We start from the raw sequence: 16,952 nt of genomic DNA, 5'->3' as shown, positions 1-16,952 counted from the left end.
TTGAGTGGACCAAACAAAACATATAAAAGGAGAAGATCAGGGTTATATGGAGGATGATACAGTACTTCATATATGAGTTTATGGAGCGTTTCAGCGCTGTGAGTAGCAGTATGAGGACGGGCATGGTCGTGCAACGACACATCTTTTGACAGCAATCGTTGGCGTTTGCTTCGAACTGCGGGCTTTAGCTGCTGTTTATTGCTGTGCTCCTTTCCCCATAATGTTCAAGTAGAGGACTCTGTGCGTCCCAGAAAACCGTAAGCGACAGTTTTCCTGCGAGCGGCTGCGTCTTGAACTTTTTCTTGCACGGCGAATTTGGATGTTTCCATTCCATACTGTGCCGTTTACTCTCCGGCTCGTAATGATGGATCCATGATTCGTCAGCAGTAATGATCCTGTCTAGAAAGTTGTCCCCTTCGTTATCATAGCGGTCCAAATGATTTTTGCAAATGTCCAAGCGCCTTTAACATGCAGCTGAGTGAGTTGTTTTGGGACCCTTCTTGCACAAACTTTATGAAACCCAAGTCTGTTGTGGATGGTTTCGTAGGCAGAACCGTGACTAATTTGCAGACGATGTAACACAGTCAATAGTTAATAGTCTGTCTAAGAGACGTGAGCCGCGCAGAGTAGCCACGCGGTTATAGGCGCCATGTCACGAATCGGGCGGCCACTCACACCGGAGGTTCGAGTCCTCACTCGGGTAAGGGTAAGTTAGTTTAAGTAAGTTAGTTTAAGTAGTGTGTAAGTCTGGGGACCGATGATCTCAGCAGTTTGGTCCCATAGGAATTCACACACATTTGAACAATTTGAGAGAACGTGAACGCTCAGTGGTTTCTTCATTTTTGGCGGTAAATGGTCGTCCGGCTCCTTCATCTTGTGTAACACTTGTGCCATCATTTCGGAGTTTTTCAATCCATTCGTAGACACTCCGTTGTGGCAAAACACTGTTCCCGTACTGTACCGAAAGTCTTTGATGAATTTCGGCCCTTGTTACGCCTTCTGACCACAAAAAAAAAAAACCAGATCACTGAACGTTGCTCTTCTTTGGTGCAAATAGACACCGGAGCGGCCATGATTAACAGCACGTCAGCGATAACGAAAATACGAGGGTCAGTCAAAAAGTAATGCCTCCTATTTTTTTTCTACGTTTAATTGTCAGGAAATTTAAATGCAATTACATAGGTTGAAAACCACAACATTGAGGATCATTTTGTCATTTTTCAATGTAATCTCCGCCCATCTCTACAGTTTTGGTCCATCTTTGAACAAGGGCATGTATCCCAGCACGGTAAAAATCACAGCTCTGCTTCCTAAGCCATTGACGCACGGATGTTTTGACGGCCTCCTCATCTTCAAAATGAATCCCACGATGAGCTTCTTTTAGTGGCCCGAACAGATGGAAGTCTGATGGTGCCAGGTCAGGGCTGTATGGGGGATGAGGCAAAACTTCCCATCCAATTTTGACAATCTCGTCAGAGGTGTGACGATTGGTGTGTGGTCTTGCATTGTCATGCAAAAGAAGAACATCTGCCATTGATTTTGTTGGGCGAACTCGCTGAAGACGTCCTTTAAGTTTTTTGAGGGTTGTGACGTATTGAACAGAATTTATTGTGCATCCCTGCTCCAAAAAATCAACCAGAATCACACCCTCTGTATCCCAGAAAACTGTTGCCATAACTTTCCCTGCCGATCGCACAGTTTTGAATTTTTTCTTCCTCGGCGAGCTTGTGTGACGCCACTCCATTGACTGCCTCTTTGATTCGGGTTCAAAAAAATGCACCCATGTTTTGTCCCCGGTCACAATTTTTTTCAGAAACTCATCTCCCTCCAAACGGAAGCGCTGCAAGTGTTGGGAGGCTATTGTTTTCCTTGCCTCTTTATTCTGATCGGTTAACATTCTTGGAACCCACCGTGCACAAACTTTTGAGCACCCCAATTGTTTAATAATCGTGATCACACTGCCTTTACTAAGAGAAATAATGCGACACACTTCATCTGCAGTCACCCGACGGTCACCACGAATGATGTCATCAACTTACTGAATGTTGTGTGGAGTCACTGCACTCACCGGCCTGCCGCTCCGCTTTTCGTCAGTCAACGGTGTTTGCCCTTCAGCTTCCTTACAACGACGAACCCATCGTCTAACAGTGCTGACATCCACTGTCACAACACCATACACCTTCTTCAGTCTTTCATGAATGCGTATGGGCGTTTCACCTTGTGCATTCAAGAATTCAATCACACAACGCTGTCTCAAACGAACATCGATGTCGGCCATCTTACAAACTTCTGCTGTGCTGCCACCTGTTGACACAGAAAGTTACTACTGCAGTGGATTGCAGAAGGTTTGAGGAATGGCGCCATATTCAAATTTTTCACTTAACTTAATTTTTTTAAGTAGAAAAAAATGGGAGGCATTACTTTTTGACCGACCCTCGTAACCTAGCAGCTTGAAAATTCCAAAGATATAAGAACAAATAAACAAACCATGCGTCATCAACGTAAAACGACCAGAATAAACAAAAATATAACTAAATTGCGGATAGTAATTGACTTATCCTCGTACTTTTGCGGTCACCGTTAAACATTACAATACAATATTAATCAACACAGCAACACTGTTCGACCACCAAAGGCGACGCGCATCGCCAAAACTTTGTTCTGCTCTACACTTAGCCGCCAGCTGCGATACACGTTGGCTGAGTAAGTATTAAAATATCCCAATTGTGCTTCTGGTTCTTGAAGTTATAAAATAATATAACTGTTTCATGTTTAATACTGAATTTTGTCTACAGTTAAAAAGTCTATCAGAAGATCCATGCATCATTGGGCGGCTGGTCAACATATAAAGACGTGTGTTCAAAACAACATAGCAAATTGCTGATTGGATACATCGAGTGAATGGTATGCTATATACAAGAAACATCTTGGCAGACAATTATAAATTTAAATAAAAAAAATCTTTCATATTTATTTCTATATAAACGCCGATAAGGAATCAAAAAAATTGTGAAACAATTCCATATTCGCGAAATACAACAAACATTATTTTCCTACCGTAGCCTCCTACATACTTGATTTATTTCCTTACATTCCTACATTTCCAAGACAAACGTTACACTCTATCAACATATGAAAGTCTTCTGAAGCAACTGTGATGTTTACGAGTATAGAACTCCAACGAACGTAATGGAGGTCAACGTCCTGTCGACAAGAAAGTTACTGCAGACGGAGTGTTGCCGCAGTTCGGCTGTGGCCTTGTTGCTTCAGTGCGGCTATGTGCTGGACAAATGGACATTTGGGGCTAATGGAAGAGAGAGACAGATAGCTCCACACGTCAGTAATGGAGGTGTCTGACAACTCACCCCGTCAGCTAATAAAAGAAATAATGCAAGTCAAGTTTGCCAATGTTATGTCAGAATTCACTTATGTGTCTTGCATCAAGTACAAACAACGTAAAGTATAACAGAGCGAATGGGAAAGGAGGAAAGTGAAACGAAAGTACCCTATATATATATATATATATATATATATATATATATATATATATAAAGTACTTAAATAAAAGAGAGAGAGAGAGAGAGAGCAAACCTTGACCAACACGACCTCCGAAGTAAAGTTCTGCCCTTTTCGATCTTGTGTTAGACAAGGTAATCAAAGAATGGGAAATATCACAACAGTGGATAACTACAGGAAACCTACAGATTAACTGCCTGGCTTTTGCAGACGATAGTCTAAATGGGCTCTTTAAGGGCATAACACCAATTATATAAATATATATTGTAATGATTCCACATTACTTTGTATGCCTTGTCCGCAATATAAGGAGTTCTTTCAAAGGAAAGTTAAATCCTCACTTGGTTGAATGCTCCCTTTTATATTTGCCGTTCTGCATAGCCTACTACATATGCGTACACTGTAGCTATGATAAGGGATAGGCACAGAGGTAAGAAACAAGGGCTACTACACTTGTGGTTATTAAGTTTCAACAATTTTTCGGGATCACCCAACTACATAATTCCCTCAACTATGCGAGGTCAACTTGTAAAACAGACAAAAAATGAGATATTCAGGATTTTTTGGCATAGCAATGAATTAGAAAACAAATATTCTTATGCAAAGTAGTTATCAATTTTTACATTTACATATTAACGCAGAAAACAAGTATTTATCAGTGCTTCGCTGGTGCAGTTTTAATAACATACTGCTTAATTTCTAGCTTACAATTTTAACCTACATCTGAATCATCTAAAAATTCGTTTTCCAACCAGTTATGTGACAAAAACAAACAAGGTATGTTCTCAAAATCTAATATGTCTCTAACTGTATCTTGCATCCCCTTATCAATTAGGTCACTCAAAGTTTGCAGTTCTTCATGCTGAGAGCATTCACATATTTTAAATTTGGCTTTTATTTCCTGCATTACACGATTGTAAATGCATTACCTATCTCCTCGCGTTTTTCTCCACAGTCTTGTGGAATTTAAAAACAGTTATTCTGTCTCTTCTAAACTCTGCAGTTAGTTTCTTCTGTTACTAGATTCACAACATTCAGTCCAACCCATTTAGATACAAAGTAACTATCTTTTACAAGCAGATCCCAATAGGAAAGGATATTTATGAACTGGTCATTTGTGAGTGCGTTTATATAGTAAATGTGGTTGGATCCATTGATCTCTGTGAGTGCTCCAATGTGAATCCTCTTGCCATTGCTATTTACTATAAATTCTAATGTTTTTCTTTTTATTTCCCAGTCGTATTCAGATTTTTCCATATACTGTGTTTAAAGATTCTAATTCGGCAATGTCTGTATCTGACAGTATTGTGGAGAACAATCTTCTGGAGTCAGGAGAATACGTATCTTGAACTTCGGTGTAACACTTATGAACAATAACTATTTTGTTGGTCTTAGTTGTCTGTAAGGGTTACTCGCGCGGCACCGCTCACCGCTTGCCGAAAAACAAATGTATATTGAATGTGTGCTACCTTTTAAACCATTCTCAATACCGCAAGTGTCCACACGAAGCTCTTTGCTTCAAATGAACGTTCCTGACATGCCCCTGAATATTGACCACTTCTCCTGGGACACTTTGCTCTATGAGTGCAGTAGTGGAATGATTGTTCTGTTTCATGTACAGTGCACAAACGTGTAAACCTAAATATACCTGGCATGAAGACGAACACATACCTTTGTATTTTCTGCAAACACGTAGGCCTAAGAGTTGTTGAAACAATTGTTGAAGTGTAGTAGTTCATATAAGTATACAGTAATTTCTAACCGTGAATGTGCTAACAGCAAAAACTTTCATGGATATCGGTAACCTGTGATTGGAATTCGTTACTTTTTTGTTTGGTGGGTCATCTGAAACGTAGAATATCGTGTATGCAGTTAGAGTAGTAGTGCAGCTTCCTCTTTTGTGGAATCCTAGAGTGTTTTCTGAACATGTTCTGGACGAACAGAGTTTATCATTTGTTTGCCTCATGGGTTAATTGCGGTCTAGTGCTGTTACAGAGGTAGCCCATCTTACATTGTTGTGGAATCTCAAAGTGTATTCTGAACATATTCTATATTAAAGTGATTTTGAGGTTTTTCAGGTATTGAGGCGATACATTTTCTTTTATATTGTCTGTGATACGTGATTACTGGGGCACATTTCTGAAACGAAATATTTTATCAGTGGTTTGGTCAGCTGAGCGTGGCGTTTTTGAGCTACTGTGGCGTGAAATTAACCCCAGATCTTGATTTCTTAATGTCTGTCATATATTTTCTTTAATGGTACATGAAGTCTGAAACTGAATTAATGTGGTCATATGGCTCAGTTTACTTATTTAGGTTTTTTTAATTGGTAACGCCGCCGCCACGTAGCGCTCTGTATGATAATCACTGGCTGTGCCGTGTGCAGTCTGTGGCTGGTTTGCATTGTTGTCTGCCATTGTAGTGTTGAGCAGCGGCAGCTGGATGCTAACAGCGCGTAGCGTTGCGCAGTTGGAGGTGAGCCGCCAGCAGTGGTGGACGTGGGGAGAGAGATGGCGGAGTTTTGAAATTTGTAAGAATTGGTGTCATGAACTGATATATATATTATGACTGTTAAGGTCAATACATTGTTTGTTCTCTATTAAAATCTTTCATTTGCTAACTATGCCTATCAGTAGTTAGCGCCTTCAGTAGTTTGAATCTTTTATTTAGCTGTCAGTAGTGGCGCTCGCTGTATTGCAGTAGCTTGAGTAACGAAGATTTTTGTGAGGTAAGTGATTTGTGAAACGTATAGGTTAATGTTAGTCAGGGCCATTCTTTCGTAGGGATTTTTGAAAGTCAGATTGCGTTGCGCTAAAAATATTGTGTGTCAGTTTAAGCACAGTCCTGTATAAATTTTTAAAGGGGACGTTTCACTTATACTGAAGTTTCACTAACAACGTTAGGTAAATATCTTCTTACTTTAGTGACATGTGTCTTATGTGTGGCGCTGTGAACTTGTTTTGTTGGCAGTCTAAGTAGAATTTTGAGATTGTTGTGAATGTTTGTTTATCATTTGGGATTCTTGTACACATCTAGGGTAATCCATGTAGATTATAATCAGGGACCTTGTCCTGAGGGTGTCACTGTTAATTCACTGAAACAGTATTTATTCAGATGATTATGCTTGAGGATATGCAGTATACTCGGTACCATGCAGCTTAGAGCTACTTGGTGGTTTCCACTTGAGGTGTTAAAACGATATTTTTTTAAAAACTGCACATGGTACGGTAGTTTATTTTGAGGATCGATGGAAGGAAACTGTAATAGGTATTTTGGAATAGGTCAGATACAACCCTTACAAACTACTTCCTTCTTCATCCTCGCTCTTACTCCATCGCCCTGTGATCAGTCATACTACTTCATAACAGAAGAGGATGTAGTCATTTTCATGTAATTCCTATGTGGAGAATGCTATGCTAGTGGTAACATTTTGATTTTCAGTTATTAAAAATTAATGATTTTATGGAATTTAAAAGTTATTTAGTGTCTTGGGCATATGGATGTCATCTCAAGGTCCTGATTAATGAATTTTTGTTGTTCTTCCTACTCACTGTAAATTGGAACACAATGGTGTTAATGAATGTAAAGTGACTGTTGAGTATGCTATGCTACTCAGAGGAATTAAATCAGAAGCAGTGGTTTAATATATTTGTTTGATGCCAATATATTTTTCTATTATTTGTGAATACAGTGATGAACTATTTTCTTGCTCTTTGATATTATATTTGAATTATAACTACTGTATTTTGTGTGGTACAATTTTGGTAGTGTTAAGGAAGTGTCTTATCGTTCTGGTGTGGAAATGGATTTGGGTACCTCTCATAAAATAGAGACTAGAAGTATGAAAGGGAAAAGTATGATCTCGCCAGTTACTCAAGGAAGTTATACCATTATGTGCAGCGATTCTGTTAGTACAGGGTTCAGTCAATCAGAGATTATGTGTAAGAGTAGTGATAGTGCTAAATTTCAATAGACTACTCGTAATTGCAGAACACTGTCGGAAAATAGCCCCAGTTGTTACAGATTATGATCAGGAAAACTTTTCAACACTAATTTCTGTTCCTTCATCCTCTAACAGTGCTAAGATGCCCATATGGATCGCTGTTTTAAACCACCAGCTTAATAGTAAGCAGAGCAATGTGAATCTGTTGATTAAATTAATGGATGAGAAGTTTGAAACCAGGAGAAATAAACAGTTAGTTGAGGAGAATCGAAGGAACGTTTAGATAGCGTATATAGTAATTTTAAAAGGACCCAGGAACTATAGCAAGCTAGCTGTAAGAGCTTTTAAGCTGTGACAGTGGATTAAAGGAGGAACAATAAACTAGCAGTTTCGAACTGGAGGGAGAAATTAACCAATTAAGAGCCGAAGTTGGACCTATAAAACAAGGTCCTGGAATTACATTCACTGAGCTCACCAACCAGATGAGAGGAGAATTGAATAGTGTGTGAAGTAGTCTGATACTACTAAGACTCGATTGAATTACATTCCCTGAGCTCAACCATCAGACGAGAGGGGAATGGAATGGTGTGAGGAACAGTCTGATACTACTAAGAGTCGAATTCATACTATTCAGAGTGATCTGATTAAATTACGGGAACAGAAGGCGAAAGGGTTAGCAGCTTTAGGTTGACATTTGCTATAAAACTAACAGTTTTGTTATCTGAGCAGTGCTAAACCACGTCAGAAGACAGGGGGTTGGGGAGGCTGTCGTTTTGCAAACGCTTCAACAAGGAATCGAACCTCTTAAAGAGGTTTCTGAGAAAAAAGTGTTGGTTACCTGAGAGGAAGTACAAAAAATGTTGCTGAAATTGAAGTGATCGTCTAAATAGTAATTTTTAAGAACTCTACGTGGGAGCATGTGATTGTACAGGTTAGATAACTGCTAAAATTTAAGGGAGGGTAAATGGAAATAACTCGAACGCACCTACGATTAAGATGAAAATTGCACGAATATGGATAGAAAAGAGATTAGATGATACCCCAGTCAAAAAGTCAGCTGCTACAGCTGGAGTCAGTGGCCAGAACAGTTCGGTTTAGGTGAAGAGGAAGAAATGAGTCATGATAGTAATTATGAGAGGCATCAGTCCTCTCTCAATTGAGAACAACGTGCAAGGAATACAATGAATAACGAGAAAATACATGTATTTGACTATAATTACTTTCCCTCAGATTGGAAATTTCAAATCTTCAGTGATAGCTATCCACGCATGTGGTTGAAGCAATTTGATTTTTCATTACCTCCCTCTTGGTCAGCCAGCCATAAGATTGAATTTATTTATGGCTATTTAGAAGGAAAACGGACGACACATACGTACACACCTGCTAGGAATAGTGAATGATATGGGGGATTCCAGCATTAATTTTCACCTTCTCACAGATGTCAAGTAGAGCAAGATCATGTAAACAGTGTGTTATCACGAAGAAAAATTCCATCAAATCGAATTTTAACAGTCCAACTCGTTTCTTTGAAAGTAAGGTGTTAAAGAATAAATTTTTGTATCACCCCTACAGTTCAGCAGTATTAATTAGGAGGAAATTAATATTATGTTTACTTTCAACTAAAGTCACCTCATAACACAATGAACAATATCTCTCCGATGAAGAGTGATGAAACATGTTTATGTTGTACATCTTATGATTATCACGTCACTTGTTGCCTTCAGCAAAATGACTATACCTTAATACTAATGACCAACTATTAACCTGTTACATACTCAATTTTGTTTCCTTTGATTATTGTCAGTTGTGTGTTTCAACGAAAAAGGAAGTAATTCCAGGAGTGTCGCTCAGTACAGGATCAGTCTAAAACATTCCAGGCAATTTAAGAAAAATATGTGTGGGAGGGTGGCAGAAAGTGGTCACATAATGATACACACCTCTTCATTCGACCTGGATTTGCTATTTTTCATTATGTTTGCCACTTGTCTTGTTAGGTTTCCGATTAGCGTGTCGGCTGCAAAGTGCGGGTACTATGCACATTGTCTAATGTGAATATGCAGTGGCCTCTCCTAAGAATGTAAGGTATCTGAACCCTGGTCAGAAAACCGTAACATGAGGCGGTAGTTGTGACTGGTTTTCTGGATATGCAGTTCTGAGCACACAAAGCACCGTATATTATTCCTCATTCATTCGGTGAGGGGTAACGCCACGAATGTTGATTCCTTATTCCTTGACATTCAAAATGCAATTGATACAGTTACATAACCTCGTTTAGTGAACGAAATACGAATTTCTGAATATTGAACCAGTTTTCCGAACTGAAAAAATCAGACAGAACTCAATAGCTTGCTCTTAAAAAGGGCGGAATTGAGAATTTTAAAAGTAATGACGCCAGAATACTATAACAAAATTCGTGAACATATGCAGAGAATCGACTGTTTGTGCAGGGACTGAACGCAGATAAATTTAACGTACTGAAAATAAATAAGCGATGCGCTCCCTTACGAATAAGCTAGACTGCTGGTGACAAATTGATACTGTAGACAGTAACAAACATAATATACAACGTAAACAAGAAATCCACTCACAAACTTTCAGAAGTGTTTCATGGATACCTCGTTTGTATTTTGGTATAAGGGACGCATAGTTTCCTGTGGCTCATTACAGATAATAATATAATTGTGATTTATTCCATTTGTTACCGCAATCAACCTTGTTTATGTAAATATACCTTCACAAGAATGAACAAGCCCGTATCATGGAATAAAAAAAAAAAAACGTACAACACACAATAAGACTAATCCAACAACTCTCAGACGAAAGACCGTAGCGTGATATGGTTGCTCTCACTAACTGTAAGCCTGACGGCGGAGTGTCAAATGGGCTGTTGTAAACAGCGGGTGCCGGAACGGATGGAAAAAGGACACGCTACGCACAGCGTCGACGTTTGCACTGTTACGCATCTTCGGTGCAACACAGATACAAAGCTAACTGGAGCAAGAAACCAAACGAAATGCAGTAACTCGTCGGGTCTGTAACGAACCGACAGGGGCCGTGGGTCCCTTATACTATAATACTCAGAAGGTATACCTGAACAATCTCTGAACGTTTGTCGGTAGAGCTCAGTTTCATCCTGTATGTAGAAGTAACTGTCTGGTGCGCCATAATATGCAATGACCACACGAAACCATAGGAAAAGATGATTCCAGGCTGAGATTCATTGGAACAATGTTAAAGAAATATAATTCATGCACAAAAAATGGCATACAATGACTGATCCCTGAGTACTGCTCATTATTCTGGGATTTTTCCTGGTATTAGAGCCGTGCATCGTATGACTTCCCTGCACAGACATAAAATGATCGACATGAGAAAATCAGAGAAATTAGAGCACATACGGGCCGATAGCTGTTCTTACATGCATCATTCGTGAATGGAAGAGAGAAAAGGGGAAAAGATAATCGTGCAAGTACTATCTTCCCCCACACAGGACGAAGGAGCTTGTGGAGATGTAGATAAATGGTGCCGAAACACTACAAGAAATCGCAGATAACTGAAAAGTAGAGTAAGGTAGTCAAAGTCGGTGAAACCCATACAAAAAGCCCGCTATTCGAAGCTTCAATAGTAGGTCGAGAACCAGGCTGGGGAAACAGAGGTATAGTTCTGGGCTGAATGAGGACAAAGCTCCCGATGACACTCAAAAGAAAGAGTGTAAGTAAAACTTAAAAAATGGAAAGGAAATATGAAAAACAGAATGTGTCAATGTATGTTCAGTAATGCCCATAACATTTTGGTGATCAGCAGTTGTATTCTGGAACTATTGCTCTTTAAATGCATTTAGGTTTTTCAGATTGCAATAATAGCTTACAAACAGCTGACAGGTACAGAAAAGGCGTTTTACAAAAAGCCAGCACAAAGCTGCATGAGAAAACCATCACTCTGTTTTGCGGATAGAAAAAGTCAAGTAAGTCTGCAAACTAAAGTGACGAGGTCAGTGATAACATGAAGGAAAAAAGTAAGAACTAGAATCCCGTCTCGCAGCGTAGTGCCATGTGATGTTATATACGTAGACTGTAGAGTCTATTCGTGTGAATTCGTTGTATCAGCTCGAGTTATATATTTAGTGAAGAACGTGATGAGTTATATACTCAGTAATTTAGGTTATAAACCATTCGCTACATACCGTCTCAGCAAACAGTACAATCCTCGAATGACGAAGGTCGAATTCTGTGCGGTGATGTATGGAAAAACATATCAGATTCAGAAACAGAAAATTAGGTTAAGATTATACACTGAAGCGCCAAAGAAACTGGTATAGGCATGCGTATTCAAATACAGAGATAGGTAAAAAGGGAGACAGCAAATGCCTGGCGCAGTTGTTAGATTGGTGACAGCTGCTACAAAGAAAGGTTATCAAGATTTAAGTTAGTTTGATTATTGTGTTATAGTCTGCGCAAGAGCGATGGAACACAGCATCTCCGAGATAACGATGAAGCGAGGATTTTCCCGTACGACCATTTCACGAGTGTACCGTGAATATCAGGAATCCGGTAAGAAATGAAATCTCCGACATCGCTGCAGCCGGTAACAGATCCTGTAAGAAAGGGGCTAATGGAAGCTGAAGAGAAGAGTTCTGAGTGACAGAAGTTCAACCCTTCCGCAGATTGGTGCAGGTTTCAATGCTGGGCCGTCAACAAGTGTTAGTGTGCGAACCATTCAACGAAACGTCATCGATATGGGTTTTCGGGGCCGAAGGCCCACTCGTGTACCCCTGATGATTGGACAACACAAAGTTTTACGCCTCGCCTGGGCCCGTCAACACCGTCATTGGACTGTTGATGACTGGAAACATGTTGTCTGGTCGGGCAAATCTCGTTTGAAATTGTATCGAACGGATGGACGCGTACGGGTATGGAGACAACCTTATGAATCCATGGACCCTCCATGTCAGCAGGGAGCAGTTCGAGCTGGTGGAGGGTCTGTAATGATGTGAGGCCTGTGCAGTTGGGGTAATATGGGACCCCTGATACGTCTACATACGACTCTGACAAGTGACACGTATGGACGCATCCTGTCTCATCACCTGCATCCATTCGTGTCCCTTGTGCATTCCGACTGACTTGGGCAATTCTAGCAGGACAGTGAGACACTCAACATGTCCAGAATTACTACAGAGTGGCTACAGGAACACTCTTCTGAGTTTAAACACTTCCGCTGGCTACCAAACTCTCCAGACATGAACATGATTGAGCATATCTGGGATGCCTTGCAATGTGCTGCTCAGAAGAAGTGTCCGCCCCCTAATACTCTTAGGGATTCATAGAGTCACTTCCCTCCAGCACTAATCAAGACATTAGTCGAGTCCATGCCACGCCGTGTTGCGGTGCTTGATCCTTCTCGCGGGGGCCCTACACGATATTAGCCAGGTGTACCAATTTCTTTGGCTCTTAAGTGTATGTCGTTACACGGAAGATACGAGGTGAGGTCGACGATTTAGGTAGTTGAGAAAGAAGGAGAGAAGGGGGATGGGGACATGCGAAGGCGGAATGCTACCAAATAAGGTACACTACAGGTCACTAAAATTGATACACCAAGAAAAATACAGATGATAAACGGGTATTCATTGAACAAATATATTATACTAGAACTGACATGTGATTGCATTTTCACGCAATTTGGGTGCATAGATTCCGAGAAATCAGTACCCACAACAACCACCTCTGGCCGTAATAACGGTCTTGATACGCCTGTTCATTGCGTCAAACAGAGCTTGGATGGCGTGTACAGGTACTGTTGCCCATGCAGCTTCAACACAATACCACACTTCATAAAGAGTTGTGACTGGCCTATTGTGACGAGCCATTTGCTCGGCCACCATTGGCCAGACGTTTTCAGTTGGTGAGAGATCTGGAGAATGTGCTGGCCAGGGCAGCAGTAGAACATTTTCTGTATCCAGAAAGGCCCGTACAGGACCTGCTACATGCGGTCGTGCATTATCCTGCTGAAATGTAGGGTTTCGCAGGGATCGAATGAACGGTAGAGTCACGGGTCGTAACACATCTGAAATGTAACGTCCACTGTTCAAAGTGCCGTCAATGCGAACAAGAGTTGATCAAGACGTGTAACCCATGGCACCCCAAACCATCACGACGGGTGATACGTCAGTATGGTGATGACGAATACACGGTTTCAATGTGCGTTCACCGCGATGTCGGCAAACACTAATGCGGCCATCATGATGCTGTAAACAGAACCTGGATTCATCCGAAAACTATGACGTTCTGCCATTCGTGTACCCAGGTTCGTCATTGAGTACACCATCGCAGGTGCTCTTGTCTGTGATGCAGCATCAAGGGTAACCGCAGCCATGAGCTCCGAGCTGATAGTCCATGCTGCTGCCAACGTCGTCGAATTGTTCGTGCAGATGGTTGTTGTCTTGCAAGCGTACCCATCTGTTGACTCAGGGATCGAGACGTGGCTGCGCACGATCCGTTACAGCCATGCGGATAAGATGCCTGTCATCTCGACCTCTAGTGATACAAGGCCGTTGGGAGGCAGCACGGCGTTCCGTATTACCCTCCTGAACCCACTGATTCCATATTTTGCCAACAGTCATTGGATTTCGACCAACGCGAGCAGCAATGTCGCGATAGGATAAACCGCAATTGTGATAGGCTACAATCTGACCTTTATCAAAGTCGGAAAAGTAATGGTACGCATTTCTCCTCTTTACAGGATGCATCACAACAACGTTTTACCAGACAACGCCGGTCAACTGCTGTTTGTGTACGAGAAATCGGTAGGAAACTTTCCTCACGTCAGCACGTTGTAGGTGTCGCCACTGGCGCCAACCTTGTGTGATTGCTCTGAAAAGCTAATCACTTGCATATCACAGCATCTTCTTCCTGTCGGTTAAATTTCGCTTCTGTAGCACGTCATCTTCGTGGTGTAGCAGTTTTAATGGCCAGTAGTGTACTGGTCGTCTATGGTGTCTGTGATTGTAGATGGGCCCCTGGTCGTTACCCTGGCTTAGTAGAGTTCCTTGAAGTAATCGCAGTTACAATCGCGATCCGTTTTTGTATTCCGGTCGCATTACGTGCCAGACTGCGAGGCCGCTTCAACCTCGCTGAAAAAGCGACCGCGTCCAGCACGGGCCTGACCCTTCGCCGGCGACCCTTAACGACATCGCGGCAGGCCTCGCCGGACGCCGCCGTCGCGGACGCCGCCCTAGGCCGCTCCTCTCCACCTAACGGCCGGCGCGGGCCTCGCCGCTCGCACGACCTGTCCTCGGGCGATGGATTCCGCTAAGCGGAGCACAGGTCAGCGATTCCGCGCCAGATAGGGCCGCCGCCACTCGACCCTGCTCACGCACGCGCGCGCTTCTTCAGCGGAAGCAGATCGCCCGCAGCCCAGATGCCGGGCCACGCCTCGCCGGGACCGCCGCCGCCTCCTCATGTGGAGGCAGAGCTCCGAAAAAATCTGACGTGGTGTACCCAGGAGCGACAAAAAGGAACCACTGCGGAAAATAAATACTGTTTCAACCATCGCCTTAGTTTATACGAGCGTGTACTGAAAAGTTGTGCCTCCGAATTTTTTTGTGGTAATTCTTAAGGTATTGTAAATAAAGCAAATGTCATTAACATTATATACTTTTATTGTCCATGTCTACATATTTGTAGCTCAGCGTAGTCAGCCTGGCCAGAATACATTTCTTCTCACGAGAGTCAAGTTTGTTGATACCATCAGTTTATAACGTGCGACTGAAAAGTAACGCTTCCGAAATTTTTTGATAACTTCTAATATTTTTCAAAGAAAACACACGTTATTAATATTCGACTCGATTATTATCCATGTCTACACATTTATTTCTCAAGATACCCGAACACTTTTCTCCCAACTAGAGACCTGTGTATTAATACCATCACCGTAGAGTGTTCGATTTCGTTGACGGTGCCTCAACCTTACTTTTAGTTACACCGCTCCATCGCTATAAACAGAAGGCAACAAATGAAAATCGGATGAAGCCAGGTCGGGATTGAGATTGAATCCAAGGCGTCGGATTGTTGCAGATGTCGCAGAGTCCCTGTGTGGTCTACATAGTTATGCTGAAGGAGAGGGTGCTCTACGTGTGGAAGAAGTCTTTGGATTCGTAACGCGAGTATAACATGCTGTTTTTCCCAGACCCATATGCATTATACACCGCCATATAACGCATTACAGCTCGGAGCCCTCTCGCGGCAGAGGGTTGCAACTTGCACCAGCGGAGCAGGTAAGTCGACTGAGTAATATGCATTATATGTAATACCTCGAGTGATGCTCAGAACAGAATAAAAAATTCGGAGGCCTTAATTTTCAGCACGTCCTGGTATTTATAGAGTTCGGAAGTCAAGAAATCAGCTCTTTTTTATAAACAGGGTGTCAGATGGGTAATACGATAATTTAAAGCATAATCACAAGACAGTTACCCTACACTAGTTTCAAGCGGTATTACACAGAGAGAGAATTATACAAATCGACAATCGTACGTTTCATTTGAGGAAAGCCTTTCTTATTCTCCAGTTATGGCTCATGTTTCTTACTTAAACGTCTCCGAAAGAACATATACCACCTTCATACAGTTAAGGCTAACTGGCCATTGACTTTCTTCTTCTGTGCGGAAGCACACGCATTGCCCCAACTTTTACGGGACTTGGTAAGATTGTCTGCCGAGAGTAATGAGTGTAATGTAGTGTGTGGACATTAAGTTGGGAATGTGGGTCTCACGGGGAGCGTGCAAGGGATAAATCCCTGCAGTAGCTCTATCCTCGGTGCCCTCGGTGGCTCAGATGGATAAAGCGTCTGCCGTGTAAGCAAGTGATCCCAGGTTCGAGTCCCTGTCGGGGCATACATCTTCAACTCTCCCCGTTTATGTACACCAACGCCTGTCGACAGCTTAAGGTCTTGATTTAATTATCATTTCAATTGTGAATGTGATGATGAACAGAAACTTTGCACGCTTCATCAAGCTGATTGTAAAAGCTTGTCTTCCCATTCCCGTTCATATGTTGATTACAGCCAGTGAGAAATTGGTGTAGCGGATAACAACCACTTTACAAGATGCTGAACAAGACTTAAGCTTTCGACTTGTGATTCTTACAGGCCAGTTACATGCAATTCTATTTCATGTTTAATGTCGAATGTACGCTAGTACCACCTTGCAGAGCACTCAAAGATCCGATTTTTAAAAATATTGTTCGAAATCCTACCAAACATTTCCCCAACAAAGGTACGCGGTAACAGCTATGAAACAGCGTTATAATTTGGTAGGACTACCAACAACATTAAAAGATAAGCCACTTCTGATTCCATTGCTACGCGATTTTACACGAAATATACAGAATGTATTTTGCATTCAAGAGGAGACAAAAATAAAATATATGTATTGCTATGTAATTGTCCTGGAATAATTGCAAAAGGGAAGAAGTTAAATAACATGAAAGCGGTGCATTGGTCA

Source organism: Schistocerca gregaria, chromosome 4 (genome assembly GCF_023897955.1).
Source record: "Schistocerca gregaria isolate iqSchGreg1 chromosome 4, iqSchGreg1.2, whole genome shotgun sequence".
In the NCBI taxonomy this organism is placed as follows: domain Eukaryota; kingdom Metazoa; phylum Arthropoda; class Insecta; order Orthoptera; family Acrididae; genus Schistocerca; species Schistocerca gregaria.
This window is presented reverse-complemented; position numbering follows the sequence as displayed.